The sequence below is a fragment of the Sinocyclocheilus rhinocerous genome, unplaced genomic scaffold (genome assembly GCF_001515625.1).
Source record: "Sinocyclocheilus rhinocerous isolate Xijiao unplaced genomic scaffold, SAMN03320098_v1.1 scaffold1426, whole genome shotgun sequence".
In the NCBI taxonomy this organism is placed as follows: Eukaryota; Metazoa; Chordata; class Actinopteri; order Cypriniformes; family Cyprinidae; genus Sinocyclocheilus; species Sinocyclocheilus rhinocerous.
The window spans coordinates 97,931-120,091 of NW_015630392.1; the positions used below are offsets into that span (position 1 = coordinate 97,931).

Here is a 22,161-nt window from a genome sequence, read left to right on the forward strand (position 1 = left end):
GGAAATATAAGTCCTTATATCATATAAGTATATAAATAAATAAATAAGGTTTGATTCCCAGGGAAAGTCAATTTAGATAAACATCTGCAAAATTGCATGAATGTAAAAGGATTCCAAGGAAGTTTTCATATAATAAAAAGGAAAATAAAAAATCAATGTATAAAAAAAATCCCGAGACAGGGAAAAAACCCCAAAACAAATGTGCCTGAAGTTGAAGAAACACCCATTAGCAAAAAGAAAGTCAGAAAGCTAAAATTGCTTGTAATTCTCCCATAATATCTTATGTTAATGTGGTTCATCCGTTTGTTGCTATGGACAACAGTGGCCCACAAGGTCAGGGTTTTTCTTACTGTGCATTTTTTTCAATGTTACATTCATGTGTTTTGTATGCTGCTGATTTTCTGGTGCCATGACCTGGCAAAACAAACTGGGCATGAGCAAAATTTGACTTATTTAAGACAGAACCATAGACAAGATATTACCTTCCCACATCATGTTGATTTAATATTACCTCTCGTTTTCCGCTCACATTTATTTGCCTTGAAAACTGTAGAGCAACATGCAGTCTCTCAGCGTGAACACCAGACAAAAATCACAGACAGGCCACGGTGTGTTTCAGTGAGTAATGGATTGATCTGTTAGGGATGTTTTGGAGTGAGGCGGCAGACAAGGGGGGCCCGTGTGGCTGTGATCATCCAGCTTACGAGAACATCTCCACCCGCTGCACCACATCATCTATCCCTCCTTCTCCTTCATCTCACCACATTACAGACCTCTCTTTTCTCCCTTGCTCATGGAGAGTGTGCTCTGGAGTATCCCTCTTCAATCTCCCCGCTCAGCGTGAGCCCACCACAACCACGGACACATCACAGCGTCTCCTCCACCCTCTAGACTCGGGATTGAGTGCTGCCTCTAGATCCTGTTTGTCTGTCATCATTCCCGCTGTGAAAAGATCCACCACAGAAAAGCGAATGATAAAGACAAAAGAACTCAAATCTAAAAAGATATCAAAGGAAGAAGCGAGGGAGCGAGAGAGGAAGTTTGGAATATATTAAGCAGATATGGGCTATTTTAAAAAATATTAAGAGATTAAAGAGAAAACGTTTTTTTGTACTAAAGAAATCATTCACCCAAAAACGACAATGAGGGTGAATAAATGATAACAGGTTTTTTGAATGGTCAGTGCTATAGTTATTATTTTAGATGACCGCAGAAAACAAAAACAAAACTCCATGACCAGTGCAGCAGATATAATGCAAACTGACCCTCTTTTGCGCTGATATACTCCTGATTCAAACCCTTGTGCAATAATACATACTGGACGTGAGATGTTTATGCATGTCCAAGTTACATATGTCCTAGCCAAGTAAATCCCTCCCAACCAGCCCTGCCAATCACATGCCAGTATTAATGCATATTTTTTACACAGCAAAACATGCTGCATCCATAATTTTTCCTGCCCAGAATTGCCACGTCTCCTCCTAAATGCACTAGATCCAATCCTCATCTATTTGAGCTGTATAATGTCTGACCGACATGGCCTGCTGGACAGGAAGCTTTTGCGAGAATATTTAACAACAAAGAAAGCCCCACAGTGATCCATTTACGACATGAAAGCAGAAATTAAAATTCTGCCTCTTCTCAAAAAAGCAAAGTTGACAGGCTGACCCTGAATATAGACTGCGCAACTGAAAGACAAAAAGGTTGCTGATCTTTCACAGCCTGGAAAAAAATGGGTGGGCAGCCAGAGGTGACCTGCCCTGACTGTAAAAACGGAAGCGAGAGCTAAGTGCATTCTGGCACACATTCACACTGCATTCTAGGAAGCATTCCGACCTATAGGTAGTCTATGGAAGTCCTAACAGATTTAAGCTTATTCTATGATTATGGCAGGAGCAATGAAGACACATTCAGGGCCATTAAGATGATATTTCATACTAGTGAAATAACGTCCACCCTCCATGGTCAATCAACTTCTCCTTATATTCTTATTTATTCTTCAGCTCCACCCTTTAACCTCTTATTGCTTCTGTTCAATCATCTCTCCTTGTGTCAAGTACATCATCCTGCATTTCTCAGAAGGAGGTATAGATGTGTGTTGCCCCAGCTGATGTTAATTATCGCTGGCCACCGAGGCGTGCTCACAGTAGTATGTTTCAAATGGCCACTTGTCTCAGACACACAGCGGCATATGTAATGAGTGCTGGAAGAATTAAGAAACAGGGCCAAGGACAACGGCAGCAAGGAGGGGTGAGCCACCCCCTGACCCTGAGGATTAACATTGGACTGTCACTCAGGATGGAGGAGGGATGGATGACTAGAGAGAAAAACAGGCAGGACATAAATGTGAGGTGCTGCGACCTATGCCATCATCTCAGTCAACCGAGTTGTTATGGTGGACCGACTCTCTATTAAAGCTCAACAAGCACATATTGGTTAGGTGTCTGGGTGGCCACTTATTTTTAGCAATATTGTGTAGGTCAAATGGAGGGAAAGGCAAACAAAACGTTTTCTGAATGGTTTGCTGTGGTGTGGTTGTTCTGTATGCCAAAGAGGGCTGAGCAGTGGGCATCTGTCTGTCTGTCTGTCATTTCTCCTATCACTTCACTCTGACAGCAGAGTGTGAAAGCTCATTGTCAGCCACACAAGCACATCAAGCATTCTAAATGGCAAAAGAGAGAGAGGAAGATTGAAAACAGAGAGAAAGAAGCAGAGGGCTAGTAAGATATGGTTATAATAGATAACAATATTGCCATCTAAAAAGTGAAAAGCTGAATCAAATTATTCGTCAATGTCAGTTTTTTATTTTTTTTTTCTTTGCTTGTTTTTAATTTACGGTTAAAGTACATTTTTATTGTTATTTTTATTTTCAATAAATTATGATTTAAAAAAGTACAAACACAAAAAACAAATCTAAACTTTAAAATATAAAATATTAAAATATACAAACCCTGTCAAATTCATAAACAATTATATTCAACATTTTTATTTTTTAATGTTTTTAAAAGCAGTCTCTTATGCTCACCATCTATTTTAATATATTTCAAAATGTAATTTATTCCTGTGATGGCAAAGCTGAATTTTCAGGAGCAATTAATTAAATCTTCAGTGTCATGATCCTTCAGAAATCATTCTAATACAGTATGCTGATGTGGTGCTTAATTATTAGCAATTATTATTAGTGCTCAATTATTAATAATGGTTCTTATTATTATCAATGTTGAAAACAATTTGCGCTGCTTAATATTTTTGTGGAAAACATGCTACATTTTTTCAGGATTCTTTGTGAATAGAAAGTTCAAAGAACATTTATTTGAAATAGAAGTCTTTTGAACATTATGTTTCCACAAAAATTTTAATTGTACTTATATTTCACAATATTACTGTTTATACTGTATTTTTGACCAAATAAAGGAAGCCTTGGTGAGCACAAGAAACTTTAAGAACTTATAAAAAGTAATTATTCCAAACTTTTGATCTGTAGTGTATATAATATACATTTATGAAATTATAATAAGTTTTAAAACACATTCAAACATCAAAAGAACTCAATTGATGTAGCACAAAACTACAGTTCTTTCAAGCGCTATGTGGAATTTTACTTATGTACAAAATTTAATGCCATATTTCTTAGTAAGCACACCCGTAAGTATGGAAAGAAGGAAAGAGGAGGATTACAAATTGCGTTGCTTAGATAATAAGTCACATTCAACCTGTACTTCTTCCAACACAGCCAGCTGTATGTGTGAGTGTGTGTGAGTGTGTATGTGTGTGTGTGTGTGTGTGTGTGTGTGTGTGTCTGGTGTGAAAAACAAGGGGCTCCACACTGCGTCGCTTCCAACAGCATCTGCCTCTCTTTTCTCTAAACTTCAGCAGCCACACCTCAGTATGAAAGTATTTGTGTGTGTGTAAGCGGATGTGATGACAGCTGCTCTGCACAGTGTGTGTACTGCTAAACTCTCGTCCACCCCTGCTGACTGTCCATGCTGTGCAGGTATAGCAGCTCTCTCCTCTGTGTGTCCTGCTGCCTCATTAGGCCCATGCGACACACACACACACAACAAAAAATCCATTTGTCTAGCAAATGAGACTCTCATGTTATCAGTCTATATGAGATCAGAAACAGGTAGAAACAATTCAGTTAGTACTGTCCAATCACAGACCAGCTTGACATAATCAGTCAGATTCTGTCATACCACTTCTAGACTGTAGATACGTCCACGCAGTGTTTGAGACTGACAACCAAATTGACTCCCTTTAAATTCATGAGTGTAAATCCATCTATCTATCTATCCACCTGTCCATCCATCACTGCTTTTTTTCTTTATTTCTGTGAATTTCAATTCAGTTTAATTCTATGTGCTTTCATGCAAATTCAAACTGTATCCAAATGCAATTCTGTATCCTGTATTCTGCTTCAGTTCAAATCCACTTCAAATTCAGGAACTGAACTGGAACTTAAATGCATTTTTAATTCAATTCTGAATGGTACACAACTTCATATTAATGTTCACAGTTTTAAAATTAAATGTTCAAAAAACATATGGTGCTCGGTGTCCACATTTCTTTCGGTCATGTAGCGTATTTAATGACAGTAACTTAGATTCACGTACAGACCAAACATTGACTCTGTTATTTCAGTATCTCTCTGCCTCTCACTCTCGGATTATTTTTTATCTCTCTGTTTTTCTCTCGCTCACTTCATGAATATTTAGTGATTTTCACTCAAACAAGACAATCATTCATTTCAAAGAATGCCCTTCATTCAATCAGCTCAGCTGGAAAGGGTACAGCCTAAGTGAAAACAAACAAAAATACCACAAAACCACTCTGCAGATACCATCGGCACCAGGGGCGGACTTACTCATTAGGCAAAGGTAGGCGAGCGCCTTGGGCCCCCAAAAGCCAAGGGCTCCCTAAAATGCTTTTCATATAGGAGATGTGCATTAAGCACTGACACGCGAACGGTTGCTGTTTACGGTGTGTATATTACCACGACAACCGTCCGAATTGAACGTGCTTTTTGTGTATTCTGCTTGAAGGAGATGAAAATATTATGCATCTGAAGCTGTAACATTATAACATGTACATTAAATATGTAGAAACATTGGACACAACTATGGGGCACCATTGTGCAGCAGCAAGCATCACAACAAAAAAGGAACCTCAAGGTTGATCTAGGAAAATGTGTGCAAATGTGTAGGGCCCCATTCCTATATTTTGCCTGGGGCCCCTGATTCACTAAATTCGTCCCTGATCGGCACCACTAGGTAAAGTAAATAATGTGTATCAACAAGGAAACCCAATGAACATTTAAAGACTAGAATCAAAATCAGAAAGTGTAGAGAGATCCGGTGATAAATAGCCTAGATAACTGGAGAGATCTATATTGCATCCCACAAAGACTTTGCCCTTTTGTCTTATCCAGCAGCGAACCAGATGGACAAAAGTGGAAGAAAGGCCGGCAGGAAATGATAAGTGACCTCTCGCTGCTAAAGAGCTGATGGCAATTATCATTCATCATATCATATCCTAAACAATAATTAGTTCTGGGTCCTCTAATCTGATTGAACAAACTGCCTTCCAAAGGTGCTAATAAAAGTTTGATTTCATATTGATCTGAAAAATGGGAGGGACAAATCTAACAGTTAGCTCATTAATATTAATGAAGTGGCCAGCAGTTCTACTGTATTTGCTGAAAGGCAGGTGATGTTAAATAGGCAGTTTTTTCAGTCTTGCTTGTGTGATATTTCTAAAACACACTAGAGGAGAAAGGCAATGGAAAGACAAAAAAGGAAGGCTGAATGTAATTGAACAGATATTTATATTTTCGCGAATTATATTAGCATGAAGTATATGAATGTGCTGATGTTTGTAAAGATAGAGGTTAATTCGAGCAGGACTAATGGAGTCTAATTTCATTTGCATGGTTGAAAATGAATCAGCATGCTGTACACTCACACAGCCTTAATGTAAACGGAGACTTAAGAAACTTGGGTTTATCAACACATTTACCATCTAAGTAAACATTCTTATACGCACACACACATATATACATGCACTTATAACAGAGAGGGAGAGATAGAGAGTAAACTGGATTAGGCTCAAGAATAGTGTGCTCAGATTTGTAGTCAATTGTGAGGGATTTAGACCATGCTATGTGAAATCATTCTGGTGGCTTGCTCCTAATATTACATCCAGAGAACGGGTAAGCTCCAGTCTTTCAGTGCCAAGCCCCTCTGATAATCAGGGCTGAACTCCCTCAGCAAAGGGAGTTGGGCTGTGGAAGCCCTGTTATGAGACGGTGTAGTCCTTGAGCCCAGCTCTAATCGATTAACTCATTACATACTTAGATCCAACAAATGTTTAGCCGCTATGTCCATGCCAGCACTGCACCAATTCTGTTCCAACGGTTCAACTAAGACTAAAACTAATGACTGACAATGTATATTTAAGGTTGTGGGTCACTGATTGAACCTTTGATGATGGGGCGGATGACTGGCTGCTTATGGTTGAAAGTTCAAAGAGCATTAACGTTCTATAACTGGGTTGTCATTATGGGCTTATATCTTAATATAAGAGCTCATATTGAGTTCTCTTATCAGTCTAAGTGAGACAACGTCCAAGCACAAATATATTGGAACAAGACTGATGATAATCTACTGTAATGACAAGGAATAAGGCTACAGACCAGAACCAGGGCAAGATCAAAGACCTTTTTAATTTCAGCTCTTGAGTCAAAAAAGAGTGGTCTGTATTTCATAAAACCGAATGACTGAGAAATGCACAGGCATGCACAAAAATCCTGATACTTAAATTCTGAACTAAATTCTGCTCCTCCATTCCGCCATTGGGCAGACAAACAAATAGTCCGACCCCAAACACTTGTGGTCGTTGGTTAAGCTTAAAGTGATAGTTCACCCAAAAATCTTCATGTCATTCCAAAACTAAATGACTTTCTTTATTCTCTGTATCACAAAAGAAGATATTTTGAAGAATGTTGGTAACCAAACAGTTTTGGTTACCACTGACTTCCACTGTATGGACAAAAATCACTGAAACATTTCTCAAAGTATATTTTTCCGAGGAAGAATGTCATACAGGAATGACATGATGGTGAGTGAATGATGACTGAATTTTCATTTTTGGGTGAACTATCTCTTAAAGGTCTCATGGTTTGGTTGGTTATCATGGCCCAGTTAGCCCCTGCTGATAGATAGTTGTAACTATGCTACATGGCTGCTAAAAGCTTCTATCTCCACTGATGGTCATGCAAAAGATGATGTGAATCCCAACTTTGTTACTTAAATTTGAAATATTTAATTATATTATATTACTTTTTACCAGAGGCCATTTGTTTGGAGAGGTCTTAAAAGCGTGAAATGGAGTTTCTGCTGCCCTCAACGTCACAGCTCAGGATAATGGGTGTGGGACTGACAGCATCATGATGTCATCATGATTTCCTGTGGCTCCTGAGTGATTAGTCACATGGCATTCACCGCTCTGGAAAAAAAATTTAGTGTAAGTTCCATTAGCAAAGATAGAGAAGTCTTGCACTTGTACAGAGAGTCCTGCACCAGCTGGAAAACTGAGATGTCTAGGAATGCTAATGGATAACTTTCTCCAGTTATTTCAGACTCCCTTGGCTCAAATGAAAAAAGTTTTAATGAATGTCATAAAGGCACATATTTTACACTTTTCTGGGAAATCAACCTACAAATGGCTTACTTAGAGTTGTCGCTACATATTAAACTGAACAAGATAAAGGTATTTCATTAGTGAAAAAATCACACACATCACGCAATTAATGAAGTCCATTGACTAACTGTACAAAACAGTGAGCAGAAAAACTCGAGAAAAGTGCCATTAAGTATGCCATTTCATAGTCGTGAGTGGTTATGAGTCTGGGACTATGAGATCCAAATGAGGCTCTAGATATGACAATAAACCTACACACACTCATGCAAACAAAGACAGGTGGGGATTGCTTACAATATAGAAAGAGTTTTAATGAAATGACCACTGAGAGACATTTTACCAGACGACAAAAATGCCTCTGTAATTTGCTGTCAGGTTGTCAAGAGACAAGCAGAAAATAGCAAATGATCTCAGTGGTCCAGCTTCTTGTTTAAAAGAGAAAAAAGACAGAGAGGGGGAGAGAAAGAAAGGATGTGAGCGAGCAGAGAAAGCGAGAGAGTAAGAAATACAGAGTTAGAGAGAGAGAGACAGTGAAGACAGTATAGAGAAGATGGAGGAGGAGGCCATTAAGCGCCTCTCCGGCTGCTTTGTTTGCAGTTTATGCTGCACTTTATTTCTACCATAAACAGGCACATGAGCCCAGCGCATCTTGATCACCTCTATATATTATCCACAATGCCCTGTGGGGCGGGAGAGTGTGGCACTGAGGGAGACAGGGGAAGGAATATTATGCAGATTCTATTATTCTTTGTCTGCGTCTCGTGACACCACTGATCCAGTACCTTATCCCAGCAGCTTCCTCCAGTCCTCCCAGCAACTCCATGATGCATTCTTCCTATCTGCTGCAGCTGCACTTCACTGTATGCCAGCACTGTGAACAAAGAGAAGAAGAGCTCATTAATAAACTTACAGGAGTCATGCCGTCATTTTTAAAAGCATTTTGAGCTTTATTTCCCTGAGGTTCTCTAATTATGTTTTGATGTACACATACAAAAACAGTAGTTTTTAACAACCGTTTTACATGACCCTTAAAATTAAATTTGCTATTGTGTTTTAACTCCTAAATAGGCATGACACAGTTAAGAAACGAGCACAAAAAGCACTAAAATCTCTGAGTTAATCAGAGTTTTTGTCCAAGCTACCTGTGAGCTCAATAAGCATCAGGGTACTGTGTCAAACTCTTTGTGTAAAGACAATGAGACATTGCGATGGGTAGACCAACCACTTATAAAATAAATTTGTAGGTACATAGGTTTTTTAACAAAATTATATTACAAACAAATGCTGTTCTTTTAAACTATTTAGCAAAGAATCCTGGAAAATAAGGTAAATCACAGTTTCCACAAAAATATTAAGCAGCACAACAGTTTTCAACATTGAAATTAATTCAATTTTTTTTTTCTTGAGCACTATTCTTGAGCATATTAGAATGATTTCTGAAGGATCATGTGATACCGAAGACTGGAGTAATGGCTGCTGAAAATTCAACTTAGCCATCACAGGAATTAATTACATTTTATTACATATAATAAAATGTATATATTAAAAGAGAAAAAAAATATTTCAAATTGTAATAATAATTTCACAACATTACTGTTTTACTGTATTTAAACACAGCCTTGGTGATAATAAACATAAACTTACTGATCCCAAACTTTCAAACAGTAGAGTACTTTCTTCTCTGAAACACAAGAAGATATTTTGCTTTAATGTTTTGACCATACACTGAAAATCAGTAAGGGACCAAACCCCCGATGACTTCCATTCTATGAACCAAAAAAAAAAAAAACTGACATTTTTCAAAATATAGATTTGTGTGTGCATGTTTGACAGAAGAAAGTTACTGAGGTTTGGAATGACATGAGGGTGAGTAAAATATAGCAGAATTGGAATTTTTGGGTTTGGGTTTAATTTTAAGGTTTGCTGTGGGGTTTAATACAGCCTGAAGTCTTTGTCAAAGTCAGGCTAACTTTATTTATTTATTTGTATCGTTTATTTAAAAAAATATCCAGTCAACTCAAAAGTATGTCCATGCAACAATTTACTCAAAATAATATAAATTTGCTTTATGGTGAACATGTAAAGATAGAGCGGAGGTGGATTTTGCTGAGGAAGCAGTGGATTGCTACAGGCGTGGTCATTGAGCTATGCTTGTGGGCGACGGCTGTTTCAGTAAACACTCTGCGGGGCCAGTGTTTGATCATCGGTGTAGTCAGTGTGTTCTAATTGTTTTGCAAAGCATGCTAATTGCTTCTCATCCAGTCTCTTTAAATGTCAGCGCTCCCTGTAGTTACAATGTGATTCACCGAACCTTAAAAATGGAAACAAGGCTGAATGATTCAAAATAGAGAGGAAGGAACAGAGAAAACGGGTAGAGGACTGAATGGTGGGGTCAGAGTGTTTGTTTGGAATGGCTCCACAAAGCTTTACCCACCAGCGTGACCTCACTGGTCAGCAGCCCTGATTCTGAACACCCTGCCCCTCAGGTCTCTGGGAAGGTCACTACACCATACCAGCCATGGGCCAGAAGAAGCATTTATCTGTAAATAGACAGTGCCGCCAACACACCCACGCTAGGTCAAGCACTAAATGACCAGGGTTTCTGAGTGTTTGAGATGATTTGCCTGTGTACTAATGCGTGAGATTTAGAACCTGAGGCTGATAGCGAACTAAATAATATTACAAAGCCCTGATGACATTTTAATTACCGCGATTTAACACATGACATGGAAATACTGTCATAGAAGTCAGGCGAGTACATCACTGCTCAGGAAATCAATGAAAAGTTGAACACTATCCTGAATGCTAAAAATCTCCTCTTCTGCCCACATTAAGTCACTTAATGTCGCACCCTGCTTGATCCAAACCAGAGTTCGCTATATACTTTTGGGTCTGAACTGCAGTACATCAACGTGAGTACAACCGGTTGAACTGACAGAAGCTGTATACCTCTGTAGCTGGGTAACAAACTCAGGATGAGAAGATGCCAGCTTCACTGTTTTATTCATGTTTCTGTCACGTTGGATTTAGCACTAAAACTTCACATGCATAGAACAGCACTTGTGTTTGTCTGCCCCAGATGCACTGTAAGAGAGCCAAATAATGCAAAAATCACCAAAGGCAATTTACACGGATACAGGAAGCTATGAAAAATGCACTACACTATGCGTAAAAGCAAACAGCAGTAACTAACACTGCAACTGAGAAAAAAAGTTTCTGATTGAATATGGATTGATTTGATCAGTTTTTATAGAGGCCACAAGGAGGTCTGCAGAAAACTTCAAAATTAATTAATTAATTAATTAATTAAATAATTCATAAAATACTTTATATAATAAGAATACAATTAATAACATTTAAGGGTCAATTTTTCGAAATTGAGATTTATACATAATCTGAAAGCTCAATAAATAAGCTAAACATTAATGTATTGTTTGTTAGGATAGGACAATATTTGACTGAGATACAACTATTTGAAAATCTGGAATCTGAGGGTGCAAAAAAATCTAAATATTGAGAAAATCGCCTTTAAAGTTGTCCAAATGAAGTTCTTAGCAATGCATATTACTAATCAAAAATTAAGTTTTAATATATTTACAGTAGGAAATTTACAAAATATCTTCATGGAACATGATCTTTACTTAATATCCTAATGATTTTTTGCATAAAAGAAAAATCAATAATTTTGACCCATACAGTGTATTTTTGGCTATTGCTACATAATATTGTTATATGATTTCCTGTAATATGATTTCCTGCCAAATAAATATTCAAATAGCTTTCAAAACCAGTACAGTATATTATCAGCCCCAAGCTATATACAAATATACCCCAGCGACTTAAGACTGGTTTTGTGGTCCAGGGACACACACACACACATATATATATATATATATATATAGTATATATGTAGCTACTATGTTTTGCCTTTACATTATAGTATAGTAAGTGAGAACAGAGCATGCAAAGATGTGATTTTTAAACCAATATTAATAGTTCACTTACACAAGTTAGCACAGATTGCTTTCAGACCAATTCCGAACCATGTCATAGTTTTTACCCCAGACCACCTTTTCAACCGGTCTCTGGTGCGCTACTGCCCATCTGAGTTTGGAAAACTGCACTCACACCAAACCACACAAACTCAACTGTGATGTAAAATGTGCTTGGGCCCACACCAAAAGCAAGCGCCCTAAAAACAAATAGTATTTACTGAAACCATGAAATATAGCTGTATGTTGAGCATTAAATATTGTCAGATTTCTCCCCAGTCATAATACCCCGGGTCTTTAGCCTGTTTGAGACAAGGAACCTGTTGCGATTCCAGCCTACAGGGCGACAGTGTGTGCTCACATAAGGAGACAGGATCTCTAACTGATTTTCCAAACTGTTCTCACTAGGCCTCAGGCTTGGCTTTCTTTGTCTCTCTCATGCGCTCTACTCTGAACACCAACGGCAGATGTGGTTGGTTCTAACCTCAAGCTGTGCTGGACAGAGCCCTTGAGAAGGAAGCAGGTGGTCTGGCGTGTATACATGTGTTTGTGTGTTAGTAGTTTGAATTTCCCATTGCTCTGCTGGCTCAGGTAGCCTATGTAATGATTTCTCTGCTTCTGCAACAAGACCTGAGGGACATGTTCTGCAGCTTTTAAACACACAGCAAACACTACAGAAATGGCTCAGTGACGGCTCTAAAAACCTTTATTTACTGTATAATAGTTTGTTACACATTCCCAGCCACTGACCGGTGGTCACTTTCAATCCACAAGAGTGATAAAAGTGAATAGATTTGGCTTACTGTTTGCAATGTGAGGACATGAGCATGAGATCTTGCTGTAAGTTTCCTCCAAAACTACTTAACAAGTTAACTAATTGAAGCTGATTATTACATGATAGAACTTCGGATGGAAGAGGGCAGGAATGTGTAACTGCATACTTTAAAAATCCACTAAAATTTGGGTTATCCAAACAATTAGTCAACTATTCACTCCTTTTTTTTGTTTGATTACAAGCATAACAAAAAACTTTAGAATACAGAGCTCTCAAGTTAATAAAAAAAAAAACATAATGTTAATGGCAAAAACACAACAAGCTTAGACACAACTGCCAAAAAAAGAATGCATCCAAGAATGCTCAAGTTTTCAGTGGGGAAACTGACAGATATTAATTAACAAATAAATAGATTAAATAGCAATAAACTTTCATGGCAACAAATCTATAATGGTCCTCATAAACAAATGCTATATGCATAATAACAGGGTCATTGCCCGAAATAAGGCAGTTTTAAATCTGACAGTAATTGTCTTTAAGTTTATTACTGAAGCGCTGAATTTGTTACACCAGTGGTGCTTTGATGGCTGGCTGTGTTTTAAAAAGGATGAATTTAGGAACACAGCTTTTCAGAAAGAGTTTTCAGTGCTGACAGTCTAACACTAAAGTAAAACATGCCATCAGCACACTAAAAACCTCTCTGAGAAGTTTTGCCTGAAAATTCATCCCCTTTAAAGCAATGTCACTTAAAATTTTAAAGATAATACTATGATATATGTACATGTTAACACAGATAAACTACCTCAGTAATCCACTAGCCAGCTGTAGTCCAATGAAGGGATGCTGCAAGATCCTTCTCCAAAGTTTTCCCAAGCCCTCTACAACAACTGGAATTAGAACAGAAAACAAGAAAACAGATATTGCTTAAATAAAAAGGGATATAAGTCTGGCATAGATGCTGTTCAAAAGCATAAATGCTGGTTATTCAGCACAGTCCTTCAGATGAAGAACCTTATACCTTGTTGACCAAGACAGGCCCTGTAGAGACATTAGCAATGCTGGGAGGAATAATAAAAAAAATTTCCCATTTACTAAGAGTCTCAAAACTCTTGAACATCTTTCAAATATGTCCTACATTTACACACTTTGACAAATCTTCCCCTAAATGCTATTTTAATCAACCTGGTACCTCTACACAAGACATTGTTTCTCTGAGGACTAATAAACACCTGTTCGAGAAAGCAATTTTAGCCAGGCATTGTTATTTTTGTGAGCAATATCAACCAGATGGTCCATGAAATATCTGGATGTGACTATAGCATGCTTAATAAAATATCTTGAAATCCCTAACTGTACACGTCTTGATTGCAGTCTTAAGGTTGCAAAACAGCTAAATAATTTCTAAGCAATCGAAGAGAGCAGAGTGAAACACGACAATATGTCTTTGTCAAATCAGTTTCCCGCGGTCGTTCGACTGACCTATACAAGGCCTGTCATCATTATCCTCCAATACAACCTCTACTAATACAGACAGTCAGTTAAACCTCAAAGTAAGACTTCTAGGCAATTTTGTCTTTTTTCTGTCTCTGGTCTGTCAGTGTGTGTAAGGAACAGGCTGGAAAACCTTCCAGGAGAGTGAGGTAATTATCCATTCTCTCCTGTCTGCCTGCTATGTACAGACCATTCTCCAACTACTCATTAATGAAGCGTCCAATCAAATGCATCCAGCACTGCAGAGCATCACCATTTAAAATACAGGTCTAGACAACGGGCCGTTTTGACACACTCACCATGACAACGAAGATAAGGGACTCTTTTTTGGGGTGGGGCCAATTACTTTATTCATTTATGCCAGTGCAGAAAAGCACAGTATGCATTCCACAATATTTTCATTCTTCTCTTAATACTTACCTATAACAACTTACGGTGATCTACAGCCTCATCTAAGAAGTTTCGCCATCTCCTCTGAAAGAAAATTTCAAGGTTTCTTCATACAGTGCCACAAAATCATTCCTAGTTGTTTGGGATTTTCTATAACCGTATGCATAATCATTAGAAATTTAATAACAGAGAGGGTAAAACAAAAACTCTTATTGTTTTGAAATTGAAGCTACAGTGTGTGGGATCGGCAGTCATAACCTAGCTGATAAACAGAGCCATTAGCGCTAATGATAGAGTGTATTTGAATACAATGTGCATTAGGATGAAGTGTGGGCTTCATCCGAACAGATTCTGCGAGTCCATAGCGAGTCACTCGCACAAGCTACAGTATTCATCTCCAGCCAAATTTGAGACTAAATCAGCTGACTGAACTAACTTTATGCCCTGAGCACATTGCTGCACATCAGGGGGAAAAGGTTCACGAGCGGAGATGAAAATAGCACTATGTGATCAAACACAAGAGCTGCTACTTTTGTACTTTATGTAGGAGATATACAAGCCAAGTGCTTAGAGAGCTGTGAATCAGATCAACATGTCTGTATGCTTTTCAGCGTCTGGTTCATCAGACTCAACAGTTCGCACAGGGTGAAACCATAATGCATTATCCATATTAGCACATATGACAGCAGCTGGTCTATACTGTAACATACTCATGGTTTTAAAAAAAAGATATTTTCCACAATGTCTTGTATGTTTTTGACTATACAAAGAAACTGAAAGGGGTCCAATGTTGTTTTGGACCCCATTGACTTTTATTGGATGAGCAAAAATAGTCAAAACATTGTTCTTTGTATTATTCAGAAGAAATTCATATCTTTGTTTATCTACTGTATGAAAACAACTAAAGTGGTTCTCAAGTGGTTTTGCTTCAGGACTCATGTTGGAGAATTTATGTTGGCCATCAAGTGATGACACAACACATTGTTTAACATACAAACAGTGCAACAATATGCAAAATTATTAACACTGCACAGACTGAGCAGGAATAGAATTACATTTTTTAATTGCATTTATTGTTCTTCCACACTGTTTACAACCCTATCACAAAAGACCAGCAACCCATTTTTGAGTTGTGACCCATCAGTTGAGAACCACAGTACCAGACAATCTGTTAACAACAAAATTGTCAATATCCACTAGGATAAAATAGAAGGTATTGACTGACGCAATGGACAACCCAAAAAACATGCAAAACAAAACCTTCCAGGAAACTTGATCCACCAAACACAGTTCCAAACAAGACCTCCAGTGCTGAGAGCTGCTGTCTTTTGCCACCCAGTGAAATCAACATTTATAAGAGTGGTAATGAGCATTTTCCTTCCCGTGTGACAGCGCTAAAGCAACGCTAATTACATTAGCATGAGCTATGAAATATGAGCTAGCTGACACGCAGTTCCCTGAGAGGATGATGAAGGAGCAGGCTGTTTTTTTAATAAACACGGAGCTGGTGAAATATCATCTCCTAACTGCCTTTGTATCGAGCCGCATGCACTTCTTCTGCCAAGATCCACCACTGACTCCCTAGGAATTTATGTACAAATAACTACTTTTTAATAGCCCTGTAATATGATTTCCTGCCAAAGAAATATTCAAATAGCTTTCAAAACCAGTACAGTATATTATCAGCCCCAAGCTAAACTAGATGTGGAAGGGTGGAAAAAAAGATAGATTTTTTTTTTCTCTGTAATTATTATACCATTGTCATCTGTGGGAGAGGAAGAAAGACATGGTAATACTGCACCATGTTTCACTAGGGAGCAAACGGCATTGTTTTCTAAGAATCAGGTACAAAAACACAAACAGTAATTGTCACATTTAATTACCGTAGTCATTTACTTTGCCCCATCACATTTATCACACATTTTCCTCATTGGATTACAAAATAATGTCTCTTTCATTAAGGACGATTGGAAATGAAAGCAAGGCTGTTTTTTTGTTTGTGTACATTTTAAATTGCTTACTAAATGCAAATGGGTGTGTGAACTCTGCAGCATAAAGCACACATGTGGTTATTATATTTTCTGTCTTTGTGACCCCAACATTCTTTTATGTGGCCTTAATGAAGCAACTGCAGACCACCGTGACATTCGCTTGAGTGTCACTGAAAGAATTTCACTACCTCTCATGTGACCATTATGGTACCTTGGACTGCAGAACTGAATTAATTGCCTTGGCACTGTGGCTCACTTTCCATTGTTGTGCTTTCCATTAAGACAAGGGAGCGGTTGCAAAATCCCACAGTGGAATGCATATGTGTGTGCCAGCAAAAGTCTGAATGTTTGGGTAGAATACATTGCTGAAACGCAGAAAACAAGAGAAAAATGAACTGAATGTGGAGAACAATATAATTAAAAAGATGTCTGTTTGATTCAGAGACAAACAACAAAGTAGAACAAAAACTCTACAAGACCACATTCATAGCTCACGAGAATTGCGGTGGAAATTGTCAGTGGCATCTGAAATGGGGAAATTATTATTAGACCTCTACAGTCATAAATAAATAAATAAATCTTTTCAAAGTATTTCAATATACACTACTATCCAAAAGGTTTGTGGTCTATAATATTTTTTAATGTTTTCTAAAGTGCTCACCAAGGCTGCATTTTTTGGATTAATGATAGATTTTTACAATTTAAAAATAATCATTGTCTATTTTGAATTAAAGCTGAATTTTCAACAGCCATACAGCCTTCAGTGTCACAGAATCCTTCAGAAATTATTCTAATATGCTGATTTGGTGCTTAAGAAACATTTCTTATTATCAATGTTGTGCTGCTTAATATTTCTGTGGAAACTATGTTCAAAAGTAAAAAAAGGCAGTCATTTGAAATAGATTTCTTGGTAACAGTGTAAAAAACTCTTTACTGTCACTTTTGATCAATTTAATGCATCCGTGTTGAATAAAAGAAAGTAAGTATTTTTCAAATTTGAGATATACTTCATTATAACCTTCAAAATATATTACAGAATTATTTTCAGTGGGCAAGAAAAGACATTTCCAATATATTACTGGATAAGTAAATATTAAATAAATATATTAGCAGCAAATTACATTTTTTAAATTTACTTTGAAATATATCTACATTTACAGTATATATATATATACACTGAACAAAATTATAAACGCAACACTTTTGTTTTTGCCCCCATTTTTCATGAGCTGAACTCAAAGATCTAAGACTTTTTCTATGTACACAAAAGGCCTATTTCTCTCAAATATTGTTCACAAATCTGTCTAAATCTGTGTTAGTGAGCACTTCTCCTTTGCCAAGATAATCCATCCACCTCACAGGTGAGGCATATCAAGATGCTGATTAGACAACATGATTATGGTCCACTCCTCTTCAATGGCTGTGCGAAGTTGCTGGATATTGGCAGAGACTGGAACACGCTGTCATATACGCCGATCCAGAGCCCAAACATGCTCAATGTGTGACATGTCCGGTGAGTATGCTGGCCATGCAAGAACTGGGATGTTTTCAGCTTCCAGGAATTGTGTACAGATCCTTGCAACATGGGGCCGTGCATTATCATGCTGCAACTGGATAACCCAGCGGCCTCGCCCAGGCCATGCGAGCCAATCAGACCTGTGGGCTCGAATCTCCCCATACACCCCCTCCGCTCGAATGGAAAAGAGTCCCAAGCTGTTCTGTCAAGCATCTGTGTATGTGACAATTTGAGAGCATGTGTGAGTAAAATAAGACCAGTGTGATTCATAAAGTGCAAATGCCTTTGTTTTCAACAACAACAAAAATTAAATATGCATGCTGTATTAGACAGAAAACATGAACATGTGTGCACTCTTATGTCCTTGGCACCTCTCTGAGCGTGTGTGTAGCGCATCAGGAGTGACTCTGACAAGCTGATAATGGGGGCTTTTTGGGGGCTGGTGCTGTGTGATGCCTCTGCACACTGAACTTATCTGGCTCTCTCTGGGGAAGTGGACAGAGAGAGAAAGAGAGAGGGAAAAAAAGAGATTCTCAACTGACGCTTGCGCCCTTATCGCTCTGACAGCCGCCGTTTACAGGAGAGTGGAGTGCCAGTCAGATCATTTACAGGAATAGATTAATACTGCTCAATGTGTCTCTCTCTCTCTCTCTCTCTCTCTCTCTCTCTCACACACACACACACACACACACACACTACAGAGGTTTGTCTGTGACCACACGTACATTTCCCCTTTTCTTCCTATCTCTTCTTACTTTAGACTGTCTCACACTAGCCTTAGTGCACTGCAGTGTGTGTGCTGTGAAACAGATGCAGTCTATATGGAGACTCACTCAAAATTAGTGATGGGAAATAAGAGAGCACATTAATTCAAGTGTCTCACTTAAAGGGTTAGTTCAACCAAAAATGAAAATTACCCCATGATTTACTTACCCTCAAGCCATCCTAGATGTATATGACTTTCTTCTTTCATACGAATACAATCGGAGTTATATTACAAAAACATCCTGGCTATTCCAAGCTTTATAATGGGAGGGAATGGTAGCCCAAAATTTGAAGTCCAAAAAATTGAACCAATCCATTATAAAAGAAGTCCACACAGCTCTGGGTGGTTAATAAAGGCCTTCTGAAGTGACGCAATGCGTTTGTGTAAGAAACTGTCGTACGCGCGTTCACAAGAGAGTGGCGTCCAGCGGATGACGTAGGCATAGTGTAAACTCCGGTGAGAATATGCTAGTCTCGCGAGAAAAAAGTTTTGTTTACTGCTGTTACGTCCCATGTTATAATTATGATGTGTTTTGGGTACGGTGTTTGTTTTTCCCTCCCCTTTCTATTTCTCTGTCTTTACTTTCGTTTTCAGCAGGGCGACGCGGGTACCTGAGTGGTCTAATTCTCTGTCATTCATCAAGCTGCTTAGTGACGACAATGCGTGGCTTCACCAATGAGGGCGCGCTATTTGATTATAAAGACTGCACCTGTGCTGGAAGCAGCAGTTCTCTTGCACGCTAGAGCACTCATTCTGTTGTCCTGTTGTGATAGCACTTGCGTGCGTGTGTGCTTGTTTGTTTGCCCGTTTGCCCTGTACTATCTTGATGTTTGGATACTGTTCGTGGTAAAGTCTGTGTTCTTTGATAACTTAGTGAACAATGGCCCATTCGATCTTTCTTCTCTTTGAGGTTTTCACAGTTTCTGTTACCTGGTTGTCAAACCAATGTTACTAAATGGGGAAAGAGAAAAAGAACAGGTAAGTTCCCTTTCGTGGAACTTCAACTGCGTCCTCTAGGGGTCGCTATGGGGAACGCCTCGTCGTGACCCGTGTCTGAAGCCTACATTGAAAAAACACCAACTTGTTTGGCCGGCGACAGCCATGACGTCACTACCGTCGCGACTAGTACAAAATAGGCGCCGGTAGCGCACATCATTCTCTTCTTCGTCTTCACTGACCGGATGCCACCTGATTGTATTTTTGGTTGGTAGTAAGAGTAGTTTATTTAGGGTGTCCTTGACGCTGAAGATTTTTCTTTCTATTTAATTTAGTGGTTTGTTTGTGAATATTGATGGTTGAGTTAGATTAGACGTTTTTTTTGTTTTGCTCTTAGTAAGATTGGTTAAGTTTTGTTTCATTTTTTTTTGTTTTTGGCACGGTCTCGTTCTTCTCTCTTTCCCCCATTCTTTTGTGAACCTTTTTGCTTGGTTACAAAGTGTATATAATTTGTAAATTTATGTAAATAATATCCTGGGTTAATTTTTGTCCCGTTTTGTCACTGTAATAAACAGACACTTTGCCGAATTCAGAATGGTTTGTGTGTGGTCGTTTTCCAGTACACGTTCAGTGTTTTGCTGTTGTTACAAACCCCTTATTTCCCCTAGACTTAAATGGGTTTGTAACAACAGCAAAGGTCCTCTTGGCTTATATTGAAATCCTCTGACATTTTTCTTTACAAATCCTCGTTTTGTACTACTAATTCGTGACCGGTGTTTTGTTTTGCTCTTTTCTCTGCGCTTCCACGTTCGTCACTTCCGCGTTCGTCATCGCGTTTGCCTACGTGCTATGTCATCAGCTGGACACCACTCTCTCGTGAAAGTACGTACGACAGTTAGCGGAAGCTAGAGATTAAGATTTATTAAGTTGTAAATATGGATATTTTTCTTACACAAATGCATCGCGTCACTTCAGAAGGCTTTTATTAACCCCCCGGAGCCGTGTGGACTTCTTTTATAATGGATGGGTGGCTTCGCTTCGGGAGGCCTTTATTAACCCCCCGGAGCCGTGTGGACTTCTTTTATAACGGACTGGTTCAATTTTTTGGACTTTTGGGCTACCATCCACTCCCATTATAAAGCTTGGAAGAGCCAGGATGTTTTTTAATATAACTCCGATTGTATTCATCTGAAAGAAGAATGCCATATACACCTAGGATGGCTTGAGGGTGAGTACATTATGGGGTAATTTTCATTTTTGGGTGAACTATCACTTTAAAGGGATAGTTCACCCAAAAATGAAAATTCTGTCATTATTTATTCACCCTCATGTCGTTCTAAACTCGTAAGATCACCCAGATACGCTGTTTGCGTCATTTACACTTTGATTTGAACGAAAACAACGTATCCGCGCATGATGTCACATGGATTATTTTACCGATGTCCTTACTACATTTCTGGACCTTGATCTTGGTAATTACATTGCTGTCTATGGGAGGGTAAGAGAGCTCTCAGATTTCATCAAAAATATCTTAATTTTTGTTCCGAAGATGAACGAAAGTCTTACGGGTTTGGAACGACATGAGGGTGAGAACAACATGAGGGTGAGTAATTAATGACAAAATTTACATTTTTGGGTGAACTATCCCTTTAAGTGAGGACTTGTACTTTCCAACTTTACTAACTTTTGAGAGTAAATAGCTATTGTTTACTGCAGCAAATGCAACCATATATAGATACAATGGGATGCAGAGGCGTCATGCACTCATGATTTTTGAGGGGGCACATTGGGGGGTCATGCTTGTCATGTGACACACAGCAGCCACGATAGCACTGTATAACTGATATAGGCTTATGTTTTATTTATTTATTTTTCCTTTTTATTCAAAACATTTCCAAACGTGTTAACTATATCAGGAAATATCTCGATTCTCAAATACGTGTAAGTAAATGCGTTTTGCACCTTTATAGATTGTTATTTGATCAATAAATGGTGATGGACAAAGTAGACTAATAGTGTAATCTATTAAACATTTTCATTCAGTCTAGCCACTAGCCAGAGTTCAGACACTCTCAAAAACTCCCATTTAAATCATTGAAACTGTTTACACTGTGAAATGAATATCTTTACTTACATGAATTCGCCAGATAATTCAGTCAGCGAGCAAGTGAACATGATTGGTCATTGCATTCATAAGCTCAACAGAATCGTGTGTGATTACATGCCCTCACTTTGAATGGGCATGACGCCTCTGATGGGATGGATGAATGTTACATTTGCCAAGCAAAGTGTAAGGTTCCCACACCATCTGACCAATGAATTTCCATAATTTCTCCTAGACCAGGGGTTTCAAACTCAATTCCTGGAGAGCCAAAGCTCTGCAGAGTTTTGTTCCAACCCTACTCCAACACACATACCATGTAGTTTTCAAATAAGCTTGAAGGATTTGATTAGTTGAATCAGGTGTGTTTAATTAGGGTTGAATCTAAACTCCGCAGGGCTCCGGCCCTCTAGGAATTGAGTTTGACACCCCTGTCCTAGACAATTTGTAAAAATTATTTCATAGACACTGCACTCACAGAGAGTGTTATCTAAGCTGATTAAAT

General features: G+C 38.4%; 1 long non-coding RNA gene across 2 annotated transcripts in view; it reads right to left on the reverse strand.

Moving 5' to 3' along the window:
* Positions 1-211: 211 nt before the first annotated feature.
* Positions 212-22,161, reverse strand: part of LOC107740338 (uncharacterized) — a 50,029-nt gene continuing 28,079 nt past the window's right edge. The window contains exons 1-3 of one of the 2 annotated variants that reach the window (XR_001640076.1): positions 13,268-13,344; positions 8,481-8,569; positions 212-942 (exon numbers count right to left, since the gene is read on the reverse strand). This is a non-coding gene — a long non-coding RNA (uncharacterized LOC107740338). Of the gene's footprint in view, positions 943-8,480; positions 8,570-13,267; positions 13,345-22,161 lie in introns of those variants that run through there. The other variant, XR_001640075.1, reaches the window with a different exon arrangement.